The sequence below is a fragment of the Rhinopithecus roxellana genome, chromosome 21, assembly GCF_007565055.1.
Source record: "Rhinopithecus roxellana isolate Shanxi Qingling chromosome 21, ASM756505v1, whole genome shotgun sequence".
Lineage (NCBI taxonomy): Eukaryota > Metazoa > Chordata > Mammalia > Primates > Cercopithecidae > Rhinopithecus > Rhinopithecus roxellana.
This window is the reverse complement of record NC_044569.1, coordinates 15,564,776-15,589,957: the sequence shown is the minus strand read 5'-3', so window position 1 is coordinate 15,589,957 and position 25,182 is coordinate 15,564,776. Positions and strand designations below refer to the sequence as shown.

The 25,182-nt window shown below is 37.6% G+C and overlaps 1 protein-coding gene across 5 annotated transcripts in view; it reads right to left on the bottom strand.

The window, feature by feature from the left end:
* DTNA (dystrobrevin alpha) overlaps positions 1–25,182 on the bottom strand; it is a 396,234-nt gene that overhangs the window by 272,479 nt on the left and 98,573 nt on the right. The window contains exon 1 of one of the 5 annotated variants that reach the window (XM_010362728.2): positions 20,839–21,042. The exons of 1 other annotated variant lie outside the window; for it this stretch is intronic. The gene's annotated coding sequence lies outside the window, so the exon portion shown is untranslated. Of the gene's footprint in view, positions 1–20,838; positions 21,043–25,182 lie in introns of those variants that run through there. 3 more of the 5 variants (XM_010362721.2, XM_010362722.2, XM_010362723.2) reach the window with 3 other exon arrangements.

Below are 25,182 nucleotides of genomic sequence, written 5' to 3'. Positions count from 1 at the left end.
TTATAAGGCAAGAGCAAGGCACATTGGTGGGGAAATGTTTACAGGTAAGCTCAGCACCATGAAAATGTCAAAGTGTAATAACGTTTACTGATGAGTGCAAGTGCTGCAAAATTAATGACAACATCTTTCTTTGTTTATTGCTTTTCAATATAGCTAATCACAGCATAGGCAGAAAATACTCTCCCCGTTTTTTCTTTTTTCTTTTCCAGAAAGATGGAAGTGGGCATCACCCTTTATTACAGGGTCCACACTGTGGGTGCCAGGGTCCCCTCCGCTGAGGGTAGGCTGAGACTCTAGTCAGGGTTGACCATCTGGCCTCCTATGAATCCATTCTCCTTCTGTCCCCTTAATCTCAGGCTGGGCATTGGATCCCCGGGGGCCTGTGAGACCTCCTCGGCCACCATCGCCCACTGTCCCATGTGCATGAGAGCATCACATGTCAGTAGCGGTGAGTTAGGTGGCCTGTGGGTCACCTGGCATGGCAGGCCTGGGCCTCAGGTTCCAGCCAGCAGCTGTGGGGTCCCAGGGTTCCTAGGCTCGAGGTCCAGGCCCTCGTAGAGGGTGGGGAGCAAGGTGCGCAGGCCAAGCAACAGGGGTTGAGCCAGAGAGGCCAGGTCCCCGTTGTTGCCCAGGTCCTCCGAGGCCAGCGTGGGAAACGTTGTGGTGTCCTTGACAGCCTCGGTGAGCTACCGCGTCAGCTGGTTGCCTTTGAGCAGCGGCTGGGTGAGGCTGGGTGGTGCCCACAGAATGCAGTCATAGGAGGCCAGATGGTCAGCCCGGGCTGGGCAGGTGGACAGCCATCAGTGAGTCCCATGAAGCACGGTCCCCATGAAGCACATGTTGCCGGCCCAGCTCCGTGACTGCCCAGGTAGCACGTGATGTGCTGCACGTCCTGCCAGTGAGATGCCCGAGACCCCTCTGCCAGCAGAGTCTTCTGGAAACTGCTCTTGAGGTGTGTGCCCAGCATCTCTACACTTGCTATATCTGTCATCTCACTTATTTTTCAGAGGTGAAGTAGTTCCTCCATGGCCACACACCACTAAGTGGGGAACCAGGTTCCCAAACCGAGATACTCTGATTCCTGTCTCCGGAGCCCACGTGGTTTTGTTTTGTTTGGTTTTGTTTTGTTTTGTTTGGTTTTGTTTTGTTTTGTTTGGTTTTTTCCCCCTGAGCCCCTTCTGAGATTGATTCCACTCTGGGTCTTCCCCCGGGTGCTTTTCATTTCTTTAGCAAAGAGGTGCTACAGAGTATGCCCGGAGTCTTGGGTGCCACTTTTCACAGTTACACACCCCCATGTCCTTCAAGAATACATGATTCTTCTGAACTTGTTCCTTGCTTAAGAGTGACACAAGTTCTAAAGAAAGAAATGAGTTCATATGAATAAAGTTATATAGAGCTCAGCACCTGAGACTGGAGGAAACTTCTGGCACCAGGATTTAATCACTCTCTACCTGCTAAATTTTCATTACAGGTGAATGAACCTGTCTAAAAAGCTAGAAGGGATTTGCACTACAGTTGAATGGTACTGTTTCCTTGGTGTATTAGAGATGTACACTCACAGGTAAAGGTTTGTAAGCTAATAAACCACACAGCTACCTCCCAAAATCCAAGAATTGTTAAGATCCAAGAGAATTTTTTTGTGGGCGCTTAGATCTATATTTATGAATTTTATATTTTTTCTGGGCATATGTTGTATATATTTTATAGAAAATTTGCACAATACAGGTGAATACAAGAAATAAAATAATCTCCTGTTTCTCAAAATCTAAAGTAACTGCAATTAATGTTTCCATCTTAGCCTTTTCTATCAATATATCCACACAATTCTAATTAACTGCATACTTTGTTTCCTGGTTACGGTATTGTTACATTGTGACATCAGCCTTTCCCCATATAATTAACACTTTTCATAGACTTTATTTTACTACATGTAATAATATAAGCTCATCAATTCTTTACATGGATTATCTCATCGAATCTTTTTAACAATCCCAGGCAGTAGCTCTATTATTGTCCCAATTTAAGAGATGAGAATAAAAAGTTAAATAAGTTATACTGAAGTCATACAGTTTAGAGCAAGACTTTTGTTCTAGATCATGAAAGAAATGGATAATAGCCTAAATGCATAAAAGGCCACATATTATTTTACTGAGTGGATTTATCAGTTTTCTTAACTATTTCATTTTCAAGTGTGCACTGTTACTTATACAGTTCTCTGCACCCCGTCCCAGATCCTTTTGGATCTATATATTTTTAAAATGTACCTGAAAACAAACTGTATATGCTATTGGTACAAAAGATAAGCTGACAACATACCACACTTCAAAATCATGCTCCATATGCTCACTTTTTTTTTTCTCAATACATTGCTTCAAAGAATTTATGAGACACATCTAAGAAGCTTCTTAAAAAGAGTTCTGGACTTTAAACCAGAAAATGTGTGATTTATACTTCCATTTAGACTGATTTGTTCTGGTCTTGGATAATTTACTTAATCTCTCCTGCCTTAGTCTCCTTAGACGTCAAAAGATTTCCATGAGAGAAACACCAGCTCTTGGTTGGTTTGACACACCCCAGTTCTCATAAATCCAGCCTCACAGGTGAAATCTTCCTTAGCCTATAGAAGTCTCCTCACGTACTTGACTAGTGGCCTTGGCTGTAAGAATAGGACAAACTGATGACATAAACACATTGTAATCAGGCATGACCGTATTGCTTAACTATTCTGTCTAGATTCCTCTGATGCAAACTCCAACAAAGTTAAAACTTGCTGAAAATAAAACTCAATACAGTAAAATGTGACCTGACTGAAAATAATATATATAGATCTGGGCAAAAATGGAGGGAGGATTAGAGGATATCGCTAAGCTCTTTGGAGAAAATTGGTCTCAAAGTGTCCCTAAGAATTGTTATTGTTTTTTTTTTTATTATTCTCAACAGTTAATCAGTTTGTTAATCATTCCTGATGGTTTAGAATTTTACTTCCTATTTTCAAAATGGTGTATTTCATTGTTAAAACATACAAGACAGTGCAAAGTAATGTCAATTCACTAAACATTATTTGCTTGATGATGACAAACAGTAGAACACTAGACAGTTATCACCTCAGTCCAAAATCACAAGCAAGTAGACAAGGAAGGAATTCCACCTTCATGAGATAAAGGTTATAGAAGAGGAAATAAAGGGGACTCTGCAAAGGTATGAGTCAAAACAAATTTTGAAGACAGTAGCTGTATCAGGCACCCAAAATTGGATCATTAATAAAACTGAACATTCAAATTTAGCTTTAAGAATTGAAGCAGTGGCCGGGCACAGTGGCTCACACCTGTAATCCCAGCACTTTGGGAGGCCAAGACAGGCAGATCACGACGTGAGAAGATCAAGACCATCCTGGCTAACATGGTGAAACTCCGTCTCTACTAAAAATACAAAAAATTAGCCAGGTGGGGTGAAGGGCGCCTGTAGTCCCAGCTACTCGGGAGGCTGAGGCAGTAGAATGGTGTGAACCTAGGAGGCGTAACTTGCAGTGAGCCAAGATCACACCACTGCACTCCAGCCTGGGCGACAGAGTGAGACTCCATCTCAGGAAAAAAAAAAAAAAAAAAAAAAAAAAAAAAAAAAGAATTAAAACAGTCAAAACAAAAAGGGAAATTTATAGATTATATATTTTCTCTTGTACAACAAAGAAAGCTTACAAGCTTTTCTTGAATGATAAACTTTTTCTTGGCACAATTCCTATGAGAATCACAGAACTGGAAAAAACTACTTTGAAATTCATATGGAACCAAAAAAGAGTCTGCATTGCCAAGACAATCCTAAGTCAAAAGAACAAAACTGGAGGCATCACGCTACCTGACTTCAAACTATACTACAAGGCTACAGTAACCAAAACAGCACGGTACTGGTACCAAAACAGAGATATAGACCAATGGAACAGAACAGAGCCCTCAGAAATAATACCTCACATCTACAACCATCTGATCTTTGACAAACCTGACAAAAACAAGAAATGGGGAAAGGATTCCCTATTTAATAAATGCTGCTGGGAAAACTGGCTAGCCATAAGTAGAAAGCTGAAACTGGATCCCTTCCTTACTCCTTATACAAAAATTAATTCAAGATGGATTAGAGACTTAAATGTTAGACCTAAAACCACAAAAACCCTAGAAGAAAACCTAGGTAATACCATTCAGGACATAGGCATGGGCAAGGACTTCATGTCTAAAACACCAAAAACAATGGCAACAAATCCAAAATTGACAAATGGGATCTAATTAAACTAAAGAGCTTCTGTACAGCAAAAGAAACTACCATCAGAGTGAACAGGCAACCTACAGAATGGGAGAAAATTTTTGCAATCTACTCATCTGACAAAGGGCTAAGATCCAGAATCTACAAAGAACTCAAACAAATTTACAAGAAAAAAACAAACAACCACATCAAAAAGTGGGCAAAGGATATGAACAGACACTCCTCAAAAGAAGACATTTATGCAGCCAATAGACACACGAAAAAATGCTCATCATCACTAGCCATCAGAGAAATGCAAATCAAAACCGCAATGAGATACCATCTCACACCAGTTAGAATGGTGATCATTAAAAAGTCAGGAAACAACAGGTGCTGGAGAAGATGTGAAGAAATAGGAACACTTTTACACTGTTGGTGGGACTGTAAACTAGTTCAACCATTGTGGAAGACAGTGTGGTGATTCCTCAAGGATCTAGAACTAAAAATACCATTTGACCCAGCCATCCCATTACTGGGTATATACCCAAAGGATTATAAATCATGCTGCTACAAAGACACATGCACATGTATGTTTATTGCAGCACTATTTACAATAGCAAAGACTTGGAACCAACTCAAATGTCCATCAATGACAGACTGGATTAAGAAAATGTGGCACATATACACCATGGAATACTATGCAGCCATAAAAAAGGATGAGTTCGTGTCCTTTGTAGGGACATGGATGCAGCTGGAAACCATCATCCTCAGCAAACTATCACAAGACCAGAAAACCAAACACCACATGTTCTCACTCATAGGTGGGGACTGAACAGTGAGAGCACTTGGATACAGTAAGGGGAACATCACACACTGGGGCCTGTTGTGGGGTGGTGGGGAGCAGGGAGGGATAGCATTAGGAGATATACCTAATATAAACGATGAGTTAATGGGTCCAGCACACCAACATGGCACATGTATACATATGTAACAAACCTGCACGTTGTGGACATGTACCCTAGAACATAAAGTATAATAATAATAATAAATTCCTATGAGAATTGTGTGGGCTTAGCTCCTTATTCTGAAGATAGCAAGTAGCATTTAGCACAATGTTACTGCAGTTGTTCACGCCTTATGGTAAACTTCACCCTTGATTAAGGGCATAAAATTAAATAGTTACTCAGTAATGACATTATATGTGTATGATTAGGCAGAGAAAGTGTTAAGCGAATATGCTGTAGGTCTGAGATCCAATATACAATGGCACTTAGAGAACGTATCTTGGCTATAGCACAGCCAATCCAAGGTTACATTTGTGGACAGCTGTTAGAAGTGCCGATATTCTGCATGGCTGATTGAAGAAAGATCTATATGTTTAAACAGCAGGTGAGAAGGCAGCAGAGTTGACATTCTGATGGGAAAACTACCTGACTTTTATTCTGACAAAGAGATGGGTCACTCTAATACATAGAGATGGATAAACTTTTTTTTTCCTCAAAAAGGAAAAAGGAAAGAATTCTGAATCTGCTTTTGTGATTTCGTAAGTCCCATAAGGCGTGATTGAAGCAATTTGGGCCTAGAAATTTTTATGAATAGTTCTCACCATTACACTGCCTGAATCCACAAAAAAAAAAAAAAAAAAAAAAAAAAAAAAGAAAACCTAACAAATACTTTTGTCAAATTTCTGAATATTTGAGTAGAAAGACATATTGTGGGTGTTCCAGGGTATTAAATATTTCAAGTAGATGAACAAATTGACCTAACAGGATTATTTAGTATTGCTTATTTGAATAAAGGATATATATTTTATTTTTAGCACTGCTAATTTAAAATCTTTCTTCCTGGCAGCAGTTAGTAACAGACAGCTACTTATTAAGGCTACTCCTGATTGTGATAGCAAAACCACGTCATCACAGGTCAGGCTGCCTATCTTTATATAGGCTTGGGCACATAAGCATGCTTCCAATTCATATAAATACCAAGCCAGTTACTTGGATCTATAATACGAGGAGGACATGGCACAGTTCTTTTTGTAAGATTGAAAATTATAATTGAGTCTGTCAAAAGAGTAGGGCAGCCTCATCAGGGATTGGAGAGACCTTCTGGGCTTCCCTTAATTGGCATCCATCACAGCAATTTAAGATTCAAATCATAGGGATTTGGAATCCTTGCCACTTCTAGATCGAGCACTGTTATAATCCTCTATCTTGCATTTCACTACTGTATCTACTAAACAGAGCCATCTGTAGAAAGCCTTCCTCACTGAGTATCGAAATGCTACCTCCTTGGCCTTTTTCCTAGTTGTTGTATGCAATTCTCTATCTTCTGATCTATTCACACTGGATGAAGTGGATTGTGTGAATGCATGAGGAAACAAAGTACCCCAATTTCCAGCAAAACCCAGAACTTTGAGTGTTTGTGGAAGACTGTTACAAGATGTCAAGAGGTCATGAGAAGAAATCAGGACCTTCAGGACAAACACCTCTCTCTGTGTTATAAATGCTGGTAACAGTGACAAACATTTCTCCCATGTCTCCTAGTAAGTGTTTGTGGTATTACGAAAGGGCTGAAACTATGAGAAAATGATAAAATATGGTCCATTTTTTACATATTTATTTAGAATGTCTGCTTTGGAACAAGTTTGGAAAATATTCAGCTATATCACTTAGATTTCTACAGAATCAAAGTAGAAAAAATAGGGGAGCTCCCCTCAGTGGTCAAAATAATATTCCATCTAACTAGGCATCATGAAATCTGTTAAATCTAACATTTTATGAGCAGAGTATTGCGATATTTTCTTTCTCCTCAGTCTGTATTCTTGCCTGCTTTAAAATCACCATCCAGAGTGATCGATTTATCTGAAATACATTTCTTGAAACTCTGAGTTTAAATAATCTTTGCTACCTACAGTTGCACTTCTCAATCAAAAAAGATTTGTAATCAGAGAGAATTCTAAGGACACAAACAGTATTTCAAGGGATGAGAGCTATTGGATAAAAATGGTGCATCTTACTAGAAATGTGGAGAAAAATACTTTTATGCTGAATGAAACAAAGATTCATTATGAAGTAAAATGCAAATACTTGAGAATTCAAAGAACTGGATACAGATGGGAGGCCATTTTGAGCTGTGGCTTCAGTCCCTTGTGTGGGAATGTATTCATTTTATTTTTGCTTTGTTTACTTTGGGGGAGGGTTTTGGATTTCGGAAGCACTAAACCTCTAAGGAATAGAGACCAAACCCCTTACAATGACATGAAAACCCTTCCATGTCTGGATACCTATTTACCCCTCCAAATTCATCACCTTTCATTTTAGCCCCAGAGTTCACCCTATTATAACACCAAACTGTTGGGTAACTCCTCTGCATGCCATGCCCTTTCATATCTTTGCTCATGCTAATCCTTCAATCCTGAAATCCCTTCCCATCTTTCTTTATCTAAATACCTCTTACTCATCTATTAAGATCCAATAGAAGCATCACCTTCTTCCGGATGTCTTCTCTGGGCACCTTAATACTCTGTCTATAACTTACTACAATTTACCTAAACCATCACCATATGTATCTGTCTTCCCACTGGGCAGTGCATTCCTCAAAGGCAGGGACTTGGCACTGTGAAGGTTGTTTAAGACTTCTAATATAGAGTATAATGCTGAGATTTAGGAATGTCTTACTCCAATATACATGTTATTGATAGTGTAATTTTGACATGAGTCTTGGTTGTGAAATGATTATAAAAAAATAAACACATTGCTAATTTCTCATTTTGTTGTTGTGAAATATTTTTGTTGTGACATAGTCAAAGAACATAGTAAATTAAATCTGTTTTCTTTTATTTGTATTTTGAAAATACATACCATCATATGAGCTAAGAGACAATATAGACTTTATAATGGCAAGATTTAAATTTGTTATACTGAAATTGCAGCTATATCAAGTAGATTTCTAAAGAAACAGCTAAAAAAAAAAAAAAATAGAGCCCTCCGTGGTCAAAATAATGCATGTAAATACCCAGTTATTTACTCAGTGTTTTTCCCCTCCACGGAACTTATAAAACTCCAAAGTCTTCCTTTTATAAAACATGCCTGATTTGATTACTTTCTTATATCCCTATCTTGAAGGTCATTCATAGATACTAACTGAACTGGATGTTTTTCACTAACATTACATAAATTGTTTTTTAGCACTATAGGAGAATAGATGTTTATTTAAATCATTTAAATAAACCACAGACAATAGCGGCCCAAATCACCCACTTATCAATGAGTGATTCTGGGTAGTAGTTGGAATTTAACCATGTGAAGGCAATGCTAAATCCTGTCCAGATATGAGTAATTTAATTATTTGTACTGCAGCCATTGAGAGAAATGTTGCTATTTATTAAAACCACTCAAAGTAAAGAAAGGATCCAGTCAACCCTAGCTGTGTCTGCTACTTCTTCATTGCCCTTAAGCATGGAGTTGTATTTTAATGTGTATATTCCTAGACTTGTAAAAGCACTGTGTGTGTGTGTGTGTGTGTGTGTGTGTGTGTGTGCCTGAGTTGCAATTTTGATGGTTTGCATAAGAAATGTGTTGGCTTCTCTTCTAGAAAATGCATATCTAACTAAGCCAGACAGCAGCACTTTCATTTGCTTCATCCCTTGTCATCAGATTACCAGTAATGGTTTGGCAGAAAGCCTGGAGTAATGTCTCTGCTTTGAAAATTGTCAAGCTCTAAAATTTACCCAAATGTTGCAACACTGATTGGTGGGGGGACTTTGTTTTGTTTTAATTACATTATTATATTACCTGACTAGAAAGTAAAGCTTGTTTAAAAAGTTCAAACACACATTTGGACATTTGGGTCCATACATTTGATATTCCAAATAAGTTTTTTTTTTTTTTTTTTTTTTACAAATATAGAACAATATATTTAATTATTATAGTTCTACATCCTCAAAGACCACCTCCAAGAGACCCATGCTTATTTATTTTAAAAAGTTTGCAGCAACAGTGGGAAAATGCCAAGAAAAAATTGTATGCCCTATAATTTAATTTCTTACCCAGATATTTTTTGCTGGTTTTCTAAATGTTTGAGACAAAGAAAATGGCCATTGGGTTTCCTTTTTGTAAAGTAATGTATGCAGACTTACCACTTGGCTATTTCTAAGTAAAAAAAGACAAATCAAGTTAAGTTGGTATCTATGAATGACCTTCAAGAAATTCAGCCTATTGTAAGAAATGTTATGGGTAATTCTCAGAAAGCATATTCTCTGAGAGCAAGTTATGGCCTAAGACAAAAGTTGGCATTTCGGGAAGCTACATTGTGTCTTTGAGGCCACTGGGGTACCATATAGGAAACTGGAGCAATAATTTATTCTTGTGCAATGAAAAATATAATGTAACTTGCACAGCAGGATCCTCTGCCTCATTAAGTTAAACATTTCCCTCATGACCTTTTTAAAGGAGAAACGGTAATACTGTAAATCTAAGTAACTTAGATTTATGTCCTGGTGTCTGGCAAATGGCTACATAGGATATTTTTCAGCATTCCAAATGTTTTAGGTGCTACGCAGTTTCAGAATATGAATACAATTAACTTCATAATTTGGCAAACAAGAAATGGAGTTCTGCTGTGTGGCTATTCAAAGAGTTACGAGGACCAGCCCTGCAATGCTGAACAGAGATCCTCTTGCAATAAAATTTTAGAGGAGTTACTGACATCATTATAGCCTCTGAATCTCATTATGGCCCTATGAATAAATATAAGCAAAAATTAATTACAGGAAAAAATGTGTGCTAAGAATTTATGCTACCCCCAGTTTTGATTGAATGATCTCTCTTTTTTTGGTACAGAACAAAGTTATATTTCCCAAAGATTTTTTAAAGTATTGATTTATCTCTTATTTTGAAATGATGGGAGAGGAACTGAAATTACTAATGAATGAAAAGCAGGATTATCTTCTCAGAGTGGACAAGTGATGAAAGCACACACACCTGGTCACACCTAAGCCACCTTAATATTTATGGGTGAACCTTATATCTAGGGTTTTCTTTGAATGGAGTTGCTGGTAGTATAACAGTTCACGGAACAAGTTGCTTCATTTTAAATGGTCATAACACTTCACAAATATAACATGTATTCTAAAAAGAAATGTGGATATTTTGTTTTTGTTAGTCTATTGCTTTTCTTCTTGCACAGAAAAATTCCCATACATGATAACTTTAGTAGAGCAATTTTTTTGAAACCCAATAAGTTTTTTCTTTTTAAGCTTTAAAACTTCTGAACTTAAAGGAAACTACCAAGAAAAACTACCAAGAAAGAGAAGTTGAAGTTGAAGATGACCTTTCTCTTCACAAGGTCTTCATAAATAAATAATAAGTCTGATAAATTTAACGGTGTGTGATCATATTCTAAAATGAAATAATAGTTTTAGATTTTTGAATGAAATAGGTAAAATGGAGCAAATCACTTTAGAGTTCTGCATTCTGAAGAACACAACCAATCTCCTTACCTGTGGTGTATCAAAGAAATATTCCTCAATAGCTTTAAACAAATACCATTGCAAGCTCTGTCAATTTAAAGTTTGATTTCTGTTGGTGTTGAAAATCAATGTCATTTAACAAGAGAATGAAAACCAAAAAAGGTGAAAAAAAGAAAACTAATGTATTAGCATTGAACTGTACACTTAAAGATGGTAAAGATGGTAAATTTTACATGTAGATTTTAGGTGAATAAAAACTGTAAAAAAAAAGAGAATGAAAATAAAGTGTCAAATACTAAGAATACTTATAAAAGTCCTTTAAAATTCTTAGCTTTATGTTCTAAAAGTACTACACGAGCTGCAATATTATTGCACTTTTAATTATTAATACAATGTACTAGAGGTAATTATTTTATTTTTATTTTTTAAATGGGATTTTTTTTTCCTTTCTTTTCTTTTTCTTTTAGAGACAGGGTCTCACTCTGTTGCCCAGGCTGGGGAGCAGTGGCACAAACACTACTGCCTCAAACTCCTGGGCTCAGGTGTTCCTTCTTCCTCAGTCTCCTGAGTGGGACTTACAGGCACACACTACCATACTCAGCTAAATTTCTTTCTTTTTTGAAATTAAATTACTTTTTAAAAATTTTTTAATTTTTATTTTTGAGATGGAGTATCACACTGTCGCCTGGGCTGGAGTGCAATGGCACGATCTCGGTTCACTGCAACCTCCGCCTCACCGGTTCAAGCGATTCTCCTGCCTCAGTCTTCTCAGTAGCTGGGATTACAGGTGCCTGCCACCACGCCCGACTGATTTTTTTATTTTTGGTAGAGACAGGGTTTCACTATGTGGCCAGGCTGTTCTCGGACTCCTGATCTCATGATCTGCCAGCCTACCAAAGTGCTAAAGTGCTGGGATTACAGGCATGAGCCACCACGCCAGGCATCTTTTTTTTTTTTTTTTTTTTTTTTCATAGAGACAGGCTCTCACTACATTTCCCAGGCTGGTCTTGAACTCCTGGCTTGATGATCCTCCATGTGCTGGGATTACAGACATGAGCCACCACACCACTCAGCCTTAGAGGTTGTTGAAACCAGAATTACCAAAGTGTGTTTTGTGGTGTTGAAATGTGATATATCTCTATCTATCTGTGTATCTATCTATAATTATAAAGTTCCATGGTCAAATTACATTGGAAAACACTTGGTTAAAGAAAGTCAAACACATCCCTTTAGTGTAGAACTTTTATGCATTCTTAATGCAAATGTTCACCTAAATCTCCAAGAAAGGGATATGGTATACAGCATGTTCCAAATTCATTTGATCCAAGATTCTTACCCCAGCCCTCCCCCCAACACACACATAATATTTCCTAAAATTACTGGCTTCCAAGGACACAAATTGGATTTGCTGATTTAAATTACAATTCAAAGGGCCTTGAAATATTAGCTTAAAAATTTTCAGTTCTTAAGTGTCTCAATCTTTAAATTCCTGAGTTTTATCTATTATAGTTAGTGCTTAAAACTAAATGCTAAGCAAAGGGTAGAGTACCAATAATATAAATGCTATTCAAGACTATGTATTTCTAATATATAATATATATTACCATTCGTCTGTGCCATATTCCCTGAGCCTAGTCCTTTTACTTTGTCTACTGGTAAAAGTGGGGGCTGGGGATTAGAATTGCATTCAATTTCCTTTTTCTCCATTTCTCTACTACACATGAGCAGTTCCTAGAGATGGGAAAGCTTAACATTTCACATTTGCTCTCTACATTCTGTAGGAATTGCCACAATGGAATCTCCTGTCACTTCCCAAAACTGTTAATGGGCAGGACTCTCTGAGTGGTAAAGTATAAGGAGTGGTAAAATCCTAGAATTCCATAGCGGTGGAGAAGCTGACAGAAAAGGTCACAGACATGGAAATGGTAAAGATTTAAACAGCTGAAAAGTCTCAGTGGAGATGAGAGCCAAAAGATGTAAACAGGCAATGGACATTAGTATCAGATTGCAGGTAGCGTACATTTACCAAATATGGACCTGTTCACAGGTATATATAACTTTAAGCCTAAGTCTGTGTTACTAAGAGAGTTTTAGGCTGCCTATTATCCAAGAGTGTGGAAATTCCTTAGAGCTCTACATAAATATTCCAGTCCTTTCTCTTTCTAAGCACATGGTGGGGTAGCGGGAGGGACTTGACTCCAGACGCTGGGCTCAGAGACTGGAAGGAATTGAGGACTAGCTAAAACAGGGCCAGTATGGAAACAGCTTTCCATAAGACATGCTTAGCAGTATGCCATGTCAGTTCCCCATTGCTATGGCAACACCCAAAGTACCGCCCCTTTCCATGGCAATGACCAATGACCTAGAAGTTACCACCTTTCTCCTAAAAGTTTCTGCATAAACCACCCCTAAATTTGCTTATAATTAAAGATATAAATATGACCACAAAACTGAGTCTCAGCTGCTACTCTGGACATACTATGGGGTAGCCCTGCTCTGCAAGGAGCAGTACCTCTGCTGCTGATGTACACTGCCAGTAGTAGTTGCTGTCTAACACCACTGGCTTGCCCTTGAATTCTTTTCTGCCCTAGGCAAAGCCAAAAACCCTCCTGGGCTAAGTCCCAGTACTGGGGCTCACCTGTTCTAGATCAATGGTAGGATCATATTATACTTCCCATCCAACTGAAGTTAGGTGTGGCCATATGGCATGCTTTGGCTAAGGGAATGTGATCATAAGGAAAATGGGTCATTTCCAGGTGAAAATAGCTGCGTAGAGAAGAAGCTTCAGCCAGTCTGTGGTGGCTAAATTGTGTAAGTGAGAGAAGGAAATCTGGTTTCTATATGTCACTGAAATTGAGAGTTGTTTGTTACCTGAGGAAATGGCCCATAGTATATCTGGAACACTTCATATGTCTACATCTTAGTTTTATCATATATAAAATAAAATACATGTCTCTTACCTACAAAATAACTTCAAACATTGGATGCATCTTGGAAGAATTGCTACATTTATCTGAGGTGTTAAATATCTTTTCATTAGTAAACATGATTCTACAAATGTGTAGAAATGAACAATCTAAGACCTGGAAGTTCATATGCATTGGAAGATAAATTTCATTCAAAATTATATCTTTTAAAAAACTAATTAAGGCATCTGTATTCCTGAACTGTGATTAATTCAGTGAATTCATTGCTTCAGCATCTATAAACCTATGAACTATCACACTATATAGGAATGAGTATAAAAAATAAACTGAGACTTAGAAAACTAAAGTAACTCTATTGCTCTTTTTAAAATATTTAGAGGTTTACAAAACTTTCATGATTCAGAGTGTCTGAGTCATCTTTACATCGTTTTTATTTTGTAAAAATGCCAAGTCCAGCTTTATTTATACAAATAAATGTATTTCTATTTTACGTTAAGATTTAATTCAATATGTAATAAGAAATACACATTTAACTTAATTTTTTTTTCCAGAATTTATTCAGGTATCTTTAAACTCTTCCGTAATAAAAGTATCTCCTAAACAAGAGATTTTTTTAAGAATCTCAAGACTATCCTCTAAACTTTATGAGAAGAAAATATTAGCTGTTGAGAAAGGCAAAATGACTTTTTAAATATGTGTGGAGATTAGGACAGATACATTTAAAATATCAATGAAAGATACATAAAGAAACTTGTTGGCTGGACACAGTGGCTCACACCTATAATCCCAGCACTTTGGGAGGCTGAGGCGAGCAGATCACTTGAGGTCAGGAGTTCGAGATCAGCCTGTCCAACATGATGAAAGCCCATCTCTACTAAAAATACAAAAACTTAGCTAGGCGTGGTGGTGCATGCCTGTAATCCCAGCTACTTGAGAGGCTGAGGCAGAAGAATCACTTGAACCCAGGAGGTGGAGGCTGCAGTGAGCTGAGATTGCACCACAGTACACCAGCCTGGGCGACAGAGCAAGACTGTGTCTCAAAAAAGAAACAACAACAAGAACACAAAACAATGACAATCCCAAACAAGTAAAGTCATGATTTTCCTACATTGCTTCTATAATAAGAAAAAGTAAAATGAAGGGATATGGAATTTTTCAGGTTTGAAGGTTTTGTTTTCCCTTTTCAACAACAAAAAAGAAAAAAACTATTAATTAAATTCATTGTTTTAACATGGTATCCTTCAGTACCAGTTTCCTGTGAAGGGGGTGAATAAGTAATTTCATTGCCTACGCAGCTGGAACAAAAGGTGGGAGCTCAAATTATTGAATTAATGAGAAAAATGAATTCAGCTATTTGGAAGTTATGATTTAGAAATCAGCCATTATTCAAGAGCTAGTTTAGAGTGCTTTCATAGATGAGGCAAAAAAGAAAGGCCAATATCATATTTTCATCTTTTGTGATGAAGAATTTTGGGATCTCAAACACTGAGTTTGAATATTTCATTAAATTCAAAGATGTTTTCTGAAGACACATTTTGGCCCCACCCATACTGGGGCTTTTCTCTTTGTGAAGGTAGGAGTGTCCTGTATGAGAAATAATATAAGCCAAGTTTCTTATTTATCTAAATCTTAGAAGTTGGCATATCAAAGATTCACAATAAATGTGTAAAAAGTTTATAAGTGGTCCAAAGAATATAAAATTAATTAAACATCCTTGGAATTAATAACTTATATTTCCTCTTCCTGTGGTTCCCATCAACTATATTCAATGTTTAATAAACAAATACCATTTTTCTTTGCTTAGCATAGGCTTTTAGAAAGATGATATTCAAATTGCACTTCAAAGACTTACATTTTTTTTTTTTTTTTTTTTTTTTGAGACAGAGTCTTGCTCTGTCGCCCAGGCTGCAGTGCAGTGGCGCAATCTCGGCTCACTGCAAGCTCCACCTCCCAGGTTCATGCCATTCTTCTGCCTCAGCGTCCAGAGTAACTGGGACTACAGGCACCCGCCACCACACCCAGCTAATTTTTTTTTTTTTTTGTATTTTTAGTAGAGATGGGGTTTCACCGTGTTAGCCAGGATGGTCTCAATCTCCTGACCTCATGATCCGCTTGCCTCGGCCTCCCAAAGTGCTTGATTACAGGTGTGAGCCACCGCTCTTGGCTAAGGCCTTAAAAATTTTAAGAAAAGTTTTCCACAAGCTTTCAAGATTAGGGTCACAATATTGTATTACATAAACACTCAACTGCTTTCTTTGTAGCACCACACTGTGATTTGAAACAACCCAGTGTTTTCTAATGGTTGAAATTGAGGTTGTGTGCAATGAGATAATTTTCATTTAGTTGTGCCTCATTGACATTTTCCCATTGTGCTATTTAACATTCTGGAGTAGATTTGTTGAAATATGTCAGTTTTCCCACTCTATGACTCTTTTGATTATGAATCTCTCTGATAATATGCAGCTGATTCACCATATTTAAACTTCTACTTTCTCTCTTGTCATCACAATCAAGTCATACATCATATTTGGTTAAAAAAAAAAAAGGAAATAGAGAACTCCCTTTCTCCAAGACAGTGACAACAATCAAACAAGTAAACATGTTTTTACTGACTCCACTTGACATACAGGATTACTAATGATCACTATTCTAGACAGAGTCTAAGGTCAAAAGAAAAAATGATGTTTAGAATGGAAAAGAATATATTAACAAAAGAAATTCCTCAGAAACAAACTTCTTCGGAATAGTCATCTGTTCATTTCTTAAACATTTTTTGAGTGGTTCCTATGTGTCAGTTACTGAGAATAAAAAAATGTGTAAGACACAAGCCACAGCAGTAGGGACTCCCAGAATAGTGGGTGAGTTTTACACTTAAAAATAAAGTGCAGAAAGTACAGTGAAGGTGACTTATGAGGTCAACCTTAAAGGAGAAGTAGCATTTTCCCACAAAGGAGAGAAGCAATAGGCATTCTGGTGGTGGGGGCGGGGGGTATGGAGGTAGACTAGCACAGAGCTAAGACAGTATATGCCATGTTGTGGAGGCAGCCATTGTGTGTGATTGAAGTATTGGTGATAACCAGGGAAGTAGTGGAGTCAATGTTTGAGAAATAGGTCGAGGCTTTGTGATGGACCTTTTAAGACATACTAAGGACAGTAAGTTTTATTTTGAAGGGAGTCATGAACCACTAAAGATTTTTAAGTAGGGGAGCAATTGATTGAAGTCTATAGTTTTTAGAAAATGGGTATGTTGGTTTCAGCAAGATGTGTGTGTAGTGGTGGGGTCAGGGTGTGGATGGAGCTTAGAGACAGGAGAACAACTAGAAGGCCATATAATAGCCAAGTTAAATGACGAAGACTTGAAGTAGAGCAACTGCAGAGAGAATGGAAAGCATGGGATTTAAGATGATTTTTTAAATGTCTTAATACTGGATATAGGCCAAGAGAAAGCAGAAAGAGTCAAAATCAACCTCTGAGAGTGAAGGATGCTTGTGGGGTGGATTCGAGATTAAAGAAATTGCCAAGGGAAGGGGCCAGCTCAGGACAAATAATACTGCACAGCCATCAAAAAGAATGTGTTCATGTCCTTTGCAGGGACATGGATGAAGCTGGAAACCATCATTCTCAGCAAACTAACACAGGAACAGAAAACCGAACACCACATGTTCTCATTCATAAGTGGGAGTTGAACAATGAGAATATATGGGCACAGGGAGGGGAACATCACACACTGAAGCTTGTCAGGAAGTTTGGGGCTAGGGAAGGGATAGCATTAGGAGAAATACCTAATGTAGATGACAGATTGACGGGTGCAGCAAACCACCATGGCACATGTTTACCTATGTAACAAACCTGTACGTTCTGCACATGTATCCCACAACTTAAGTATAACAAAAAAAGAACTTTTAAGGGGTGTTGACAGCTCAAATAAAGTCAGAAAACACGAATCTTTCAATCAGCATGTATATGCAATTTTCTCCAAAAAGTCTAAATATATCAGGTCACAACTAAAAAATAAAATCAGAAAAATTATCTGAAATCATTAATGATATCAGCAAACTTTGATATCTTCTCTAGAATGAAAAGTGTAAAAAAAAAAAACTATAATAGCCAACTATAATAGCAGTAGGATGCATTTCCATTTCTGGTAACAGTAATGAGAGAATTTGGATTGATATACCCAATGTAGTAAGATATTTGAGATATAAAAGCAGTAAAGACCCTGGACATGGTGGCTCATGCCTGTAATCCCAACACTTTGGGAAGCTGAGGCAGATGGATCACTTGAGGCCAGGAGTTCGAGATGAGCCTGGCCAACATGTAGAAAACCCAACTCTACTAAAAATACAAAAATTAGCCAGGCATGGTGGCATGCGCCTGTAATCCCAGCTACTTGGGAGGCCAAGGCACGAGAATCGCTTGAACCCAAGAGGCAGAGGTTGCAGTGAGCGATCAATCACGTCATGTCACTGCACTCCAGCCTGGGCAACAGAGTGAAAACAAAACAAAACAAAACAAAAAACCAACCACAAACAAAAAACAGCAAGGAGCCTTTAATAAGATGGTGAGGATTTGGCACATGAAAACTTAGGAGAAGATCAGAAATCAGAGGGGTGAGGTCACTTTTAAAAGCCCTTGGGCATATGACTATCAGGAAAAAAGATCTGAGAATCCAGCTTTATACTTCAAGTAGCTGTCTGTGCTTCATAGAAAAGTCAAAGTCCTTGGCCCTCAGGTGGGGCTTTAATTAACTAACCTAGCTTTATGCTGGTGTCATGAAAGGTCGTACTCTCCTTTAGGGGAGGAGTGAACCTGCCATTCCTCTCACTGATTTGCAGCCTTCTTGTCACAGAGGTGATTCAGGGAACATCAGGAGTTGTACTTTGTCTAAGACGATTCTGGTCTGATATCGCCCCCAGGTGCCTGGCAGAAGCAAATCAAAATCTTCTCTGGAGGAAAACATTATCACTTAGGTCTCAACTTACTCTTACGATCTTTAATTATAACGTAATTTTAAAAATATATTTCCAGCAAAGAGTCAAAGATATCCAAGCAACCAAGAAATTAAGACACCATGAATGAGAACTAGTAGGAACAGTAATAATAGAAACAAATTCAGTAACACTTGAGATATTATAATTATCCAAAATATATTATAAAACTACACTTAGGATGTTCAAAGGAATAAAAGCCAAGATTGACAATTTTATACAAGAATTAGAAACTATAAAAGTGATATAATAGTAGCAGAGAAATATTTGTCTCTTTTTCTGTTAACACTATTTGGCCACACAGTTTAAAATTCTTCATTTTAGAATTTTACATTTTGTATTCTTTTTGTGTGTGTGTTTTTTTTTTTGACACACTGAAAAAAAACCCAAATCCCACACTGATAAACCTAACATATTTTCATTTATTTTATAATTCAATCAAAAACATATTAGTTACATAAATGGCATGCCTACATGTGTTTGTGTGTGTACCCGAGTGTATGGTAAGCACCCAGGTGCATGCATTCACAAACTTCTTGGAAGCACGTGTGATTTCTGCCAGGTTCATTCTTATTGTCAACCATTCAGTACACAATTGGTAATGCAATGTCACAAGGCATCCAATGTGACCACAGAAAATTTACAAAGTTAACACTTGGTCATGGGGAAATGAAAATTAACCACAATTGGCAATTGTTTGCAACCTAAAGGGGTTAATTGTAAGTATTACCCAAGCTTAACTATCATTTAACAAATTGTCTAAACTGTCACAAGGTCAGATATTTATACTGAAAAGCAAATATTACTGGTGGACTTAGTACATTGACTTTAAAACTCTCTTAAGTCAGATTCTTTCTTGAGTATAGGTCTTCATTGACAAGAAAAGCGGGGGGCTGAGTAGTCATATTCATCAGAGGTCTGGAGGGAGAAGGAGGACTAAGAGGGAGGGAAAATTGGACAGAGAAAGGAGGAAAGGGGCATCAAAACTGAGCTCTGCGAACTTCACATTTGTTTGGCCTTACTAGATTACTCAGTTGTAAAATCAAATGACTTTATCAATATAATGACCATTTTTCATTTTAAAAGAGTAACACAGTATATTACTATTCTCATCAAAGTTGAATGAAAAATCCATAATAAGCCCTTCATTGTTTGTACCTAGTTTAGCCAACTTAGTTCATTAGAATCTGGTCTATTTGACAAGACAAAAAACTGGCCAGTTACGTTTAACAACTGTTCATCTGTGCACTCTGTAATAACAGCGTCAGCAGATTTATTTTCCCCATATAAAGTAGAATTTCCAATTCACACCATGTACTCTGTGACTATTATGGACAGTATTTATTCAGAAGGAATGCTGTGCAAGTTTGGAAAAGCTGTCTCTAAGAGCAGAGGGAGAGGTCATTTGACAAAACAAGACACAAAACCTATACATGGGCAAAACATGAAGAGAACTAAAGTTTGTCATTGTTTTCAAGAAGAAGTTTGAAATCCTAGAACAGTGCGACAACAGCAAAATCAGACAACCCTTCCTCTCCCTCGTCTTCTCTCAAGCTCTGTAAAATCAGAATGCCTCCATTCACTTAGCAAATATCAGCTTTTCTTTTTCTTTTGAAGGAGGGGAACCTGCTTGGAATTAATAAGGCAACACTAAAAAATAACTTCTATTAATTCTTCTCTTCCTGAAAATTGCCTATTTTTCTCTCAGTTGCTTTTTAAAAAGTAGAATATCTTCTAAAGGCTCCTTATGCAGTTTTAGGCCACCTTTAAGAGCACCTTTCCTCTCCTTTTTCATTCTTTTTTTGTTTCTCAAATTGGGAAGTGACTTAGTACCATGCAGGGGAAACTGAACTCCATCTCACAATAATATACTTTCATCCAATGGCATAATAGACATGGTAACACTCAGTTTGTGTTGTGACATAAAACTACTGAGATTGTAACTCAGTAAACTCATAGTGCATAGAGAAGAATAGAGGAAAAAACAAATAAGGATAAAGTCAAAACTGAAGTTACAGACCTGCAATGTAAATTTCAAAACTAAGCTAAAATCCTCTTTCTGCTGCACAAAATGTAAAATACCAACTATCTTAAGAAAGATAAGCAAGCTACAATAGTGAAAAATCTTTACTATCACCTTTTCATTCACACAGATAAAAAGAAAAATTCAACATTAACCGTCCCAGAAAAGCGATGCACCTTAAAAACCAATCTTTTCACTTACCCTACAGCATGCACACCATGATTTCTCAAATCCTTTTAATTCCAGTACATCCAGAACATACATGAATTCTTAGCATATTCATTTAAAGAACAAACTGGAACCAAATTGTTAATTACAACAGAGATCATAACAGAACTCCCTGAACTTCTAGGGAGAGCTATGAGTATGAAATCCAGCCTCTAGATCCTGGTGTGTACTGTGTCTATCTTTAACTTGAAAATGATTTGGTTTCACATTCCATTGAAGTCCCACTGGCAGATGCCTTTGGTAAGCTCGCCAATGGCAGGCTTTCACGCGCCTTCCTTCCCCCCTCCCTCTCACTGAGCTTCCGCTGTTACCTCTAATGCTGATTTACTCAGCTGTCTTTTTACCTGTCTCTGCGTGGGTAAAAGGAGATGCTTTCATTGATGGATATTACGGAAACACTTGGAAGCTGAACATCAGCCCGAGGACTCACTGTGCTTCCCCTGCCATCCCCTCCCCCTACTCACTGCCAGAAACCAACTGACTTCCAAACTTGGCTGCCTGAAAAAAGAATGTTCTCTGATTGGCATTCCTGGAAGCAGAAAGCAAGGCAGCTCAAGTTTTGTACTGTTACTCAGCATGAACAACTTCCCAGGTACACAAAATACAAATCAGTTTTTTTTTTCTTAACTTTGAGGAGAACCGAAAAAATATTCTGGGGTATTAAAAATATTTTTATTGTAGGACAGCATTTAAGTTTTAATATCCACATATAATTTTACAGAGAATGGCTATGACTGTAGTGAGAAAGGGAAACGGCACATTTTTTTGTTAAAAGTTGAATGAGTTAGTAAATGAGCTGGGATCCGTTAAGAGAAAGAAATCATCGTGCCGCCTGCTTGCCAGTGTTTTGGAGGGCAACTGTTCAATCTGTACATTTTCTGTTAGAGAAAAACTTGCTGTAAGAATTGTGGAAAAACTGATTTCAACAGGAAAGGGTGCAAAACCACTTTTACCTTCCTATTGAAACTTCTTTTTCAGGACTGTCTTGCAAAACTTGAGTGCGGACTCGAAAAGGAAATGAATGTGTGTGTGTGTGTGTGTGTGTGTGTGTGTGTGTGTGTGTGTGTTATACACGTGTATATCCGAAAGAAGAGAAATTGAGTGAATGGAAACAAGGAAAAAGATACATTTAATCAAATAGAGTCTGACATGAATTAACAATAATGGGTCCCTTTAAATCACCATTAATTAACTTGTGTTTAATATTTATTAATATTTAGTGGTAACTGGGGCCAAAAGATCTCCTGCCTCTGAAAATAACTAACCACTTTATGTTCAAAACATGCAATTCTACAGACCACACAACTTCTTCAAAAGCCTAATGAAGGCTTTATAATTTTGGTAATTGGACACATCTCAACCCTAAGCATTTCGGGGTTTCCAAATTTCAGCTAGCTGTGGCTGCCAACTCTAGGCAACTGTCAGCTGGCTGGGCTCAGGGTGGTGGTGTGGCTGCAGCTGCTCCTTGGAACTTACGTGGACATCTCAAAAATATTCAACGGCAAAACAGTGATGCCAGAAAGCAAGCTTTCTGTTTTTGTTTGTTTGTTGATGGTTTTGAATCTTCTATTTTAGGTTATATTTTACCATATCTAGAGCAATACCATTTTGAGAAACCATGAGGGAAAACTTGATTAATTGGCATCATATTACTAGCCTATTTCAGTGATATTTTGATGCCCCATACAGACTGGTGGCAACCAGCTTTTAGCCTTTTAGCCTAACTTTGTTACTAGATGTCTTTTAAAAAGATCAAAAGATAGAAACCGAGGAGTAAGAAACTTTCCTTAATTTTGTCCCCAAAGTTGACAGTTTCTTAGGGAAACTGCAGGCTTTACGTAATGCTGACAGACAGGCATTCTGATGACTTCACAAATAAATGGAAAGAAATAACCCAATAGTCCAGAAAGTACACATTTCCGTCCCTGTGTTTCTTTATCCCTCTGTCAAAAATACGCCTTCTCAAGGCTAACAGATGGTGTCAAAACACAAACAAACTAAGAAGGGTGGACAGAGGTGCGGCCATCAATGGTTCACATTCAGCTGCTCTGTTCACCTTTGTTGTATCTCAGAGGGAGCACTGGCACATAACTGATACTCAAAAAATGGTTGTTGAAACTGAAGAACTGCTCATGTACAAGTGTACATCTTAACCTATGGAAAATGGTTATTTGTTGGCCCACATCTTAGATAAATACGTTTTGTATTTGTCTTGGGAAAAATACGCTTCTCTTCAAGCAATTAACCAAAATATTATACAGAATGTATAGTATGTACCAAATACCTTTACTGAAGCCAAAAAAATCATTATACATCTTATGTATGTATGTATGCATGTGTGTGCTTCTAAATGTTAACATGGCAAATATTTGTTAAGAGCACTTCTACCAATCTTGGTGGCTTATAAGAAAAATAGAGAGAAAATGAAATGTTTAGGTTTGCTAATATTTCCCAGTAATGAGTAAACTATAACAATTTTCCTTATTGAACTGTTACTGGCCACTCCTTATAGTGCAACATTCATCAATCAAATATCTCCTAAGATTCCCAACTTTATCTCTGCTGCTATTTCCAGAAATCTCAGAACACTCTGCAACGGGAATAGGAGCATTAGTCCATATACAAGTGTGAGTGAGCACAATCAGTTTTTTCCTTCCTTTTTCTGCCAACCTTCACAAGGCCATTGATAAGATTTATAATGGCTAGAACTCAGTCTTTATCATGAGTAAATGTTTTTCTCTTTCATAAGCACTAACATGAGAGTCAGGATTAGATCAGAAAAACAGCTTCTAGGGCTTGCTTCCAAAGAAAACTGGGCACATAACAGGCAAATCAGATACCCTTGATTTATCATGAACAAGAAGTTAATCTCTCCTCCATTCTCCAGAAATAGATTCTATTAGCACAGTTCTGTGGATGGCAAATGCTGGTAGCAGGCTCCTTGCAGGGGTGACCAAGGTGTTCAAACATAGGTCTTAGCTGATCTGTGAGACATTCACATGTATGAAGAACATGGTCACTGAAAAGCAAATGACCTCTGTTATCTTTTTCCTCCATAATAAATGTCCTTAAGAGACTAGGACAGGCAATATTCTCATGGTGATAGTTTTATAGCTGATATTTTTGTCATATCACTTATTTTTAAAAGCATATACTTTTTATGCAAAAATAATTTGGAGTATAATTGTGATTTTTGTTAAAAGAGAAAACATCAGTACATCCAAGTCATTTAAAAGTAATTAAAATAGACACTGTCCAAGAAAAAGTAGAAAAACTATGCATAAACTGCATTAGAAAACAGAGGCTCTACAAACAAATATGGAAGATTCAAAGCAGCAGCATGCTATTTATTATCTTATTAAATGCCAATCAACTTAAAAATATACCCAGCAATCTCTCTTATGGGTACATACCCAAAGGAAATACACCAACTCCTAAAGGTATCTGCACTTCCATGCTCATTGCAGCATTATTCACAATAACCAAGATGTGGGAACAACCAAAGTGTTCATTGACAGAGAAAAGAAATTGTGATATACACATGCAGAATCTTATCCAGCCCACCAAAAAGAGATCCTGCCATTTGCCATAACATGGATAAACTTGGGGGACATTATGCCAAGTGAAATAAGCCAGGCACAGAAAGACAAATCCTGCATGATCTCACTTATATGTGCAATCTTTTAAATACATCAAATATATAGAAGTAGAGTAAAGCAATAGTTACCAGGAGCAGGCAGAAATGGGAAGATATAGATGAAAAGGTACAAAAAGAGAGTTATATAGTATGAATAAGTGTAGAGATTTAGCATACAGTATGCTAAGGTGCAATCTCGGCTCACTGCAAGCTCCGCCTCCTGGGTTCACATCATTCTCCTGCCTCAGCCTCCTGAGTAGCTGGAACTACAGGCACCTGCCACCATGCCCGGCTAATTTTTTGTATTTTTTAGTGGAGACAGGGTTTCACCGTATTAGCCAGGATGGTCTCAATTTCCTGACCTCGTGATCCACCCGCATTGGCTTCCCAAAGTGGATTATTAGGTACTCTTAACACACACACACGTGCACATACACACACATGAAAGTAACTATAGGAAACAATGAAATATTAATTTGTTTAACTGTAGTAATCGCCTCACTATATATATCAAAATGAGTATATCAAAACATCATGGTGGCGGAGCAAGATGGCCGAATAGGAACAGCTCCAGTCTCCAACTCCCAGCGCGAGCGACACAGAAGACCGGTGATTTCTGCATTTTCAACTGAGGTACTGGGGTCATCTCACTGGGGAGTGCCGGACAATTGGTGCTGGTC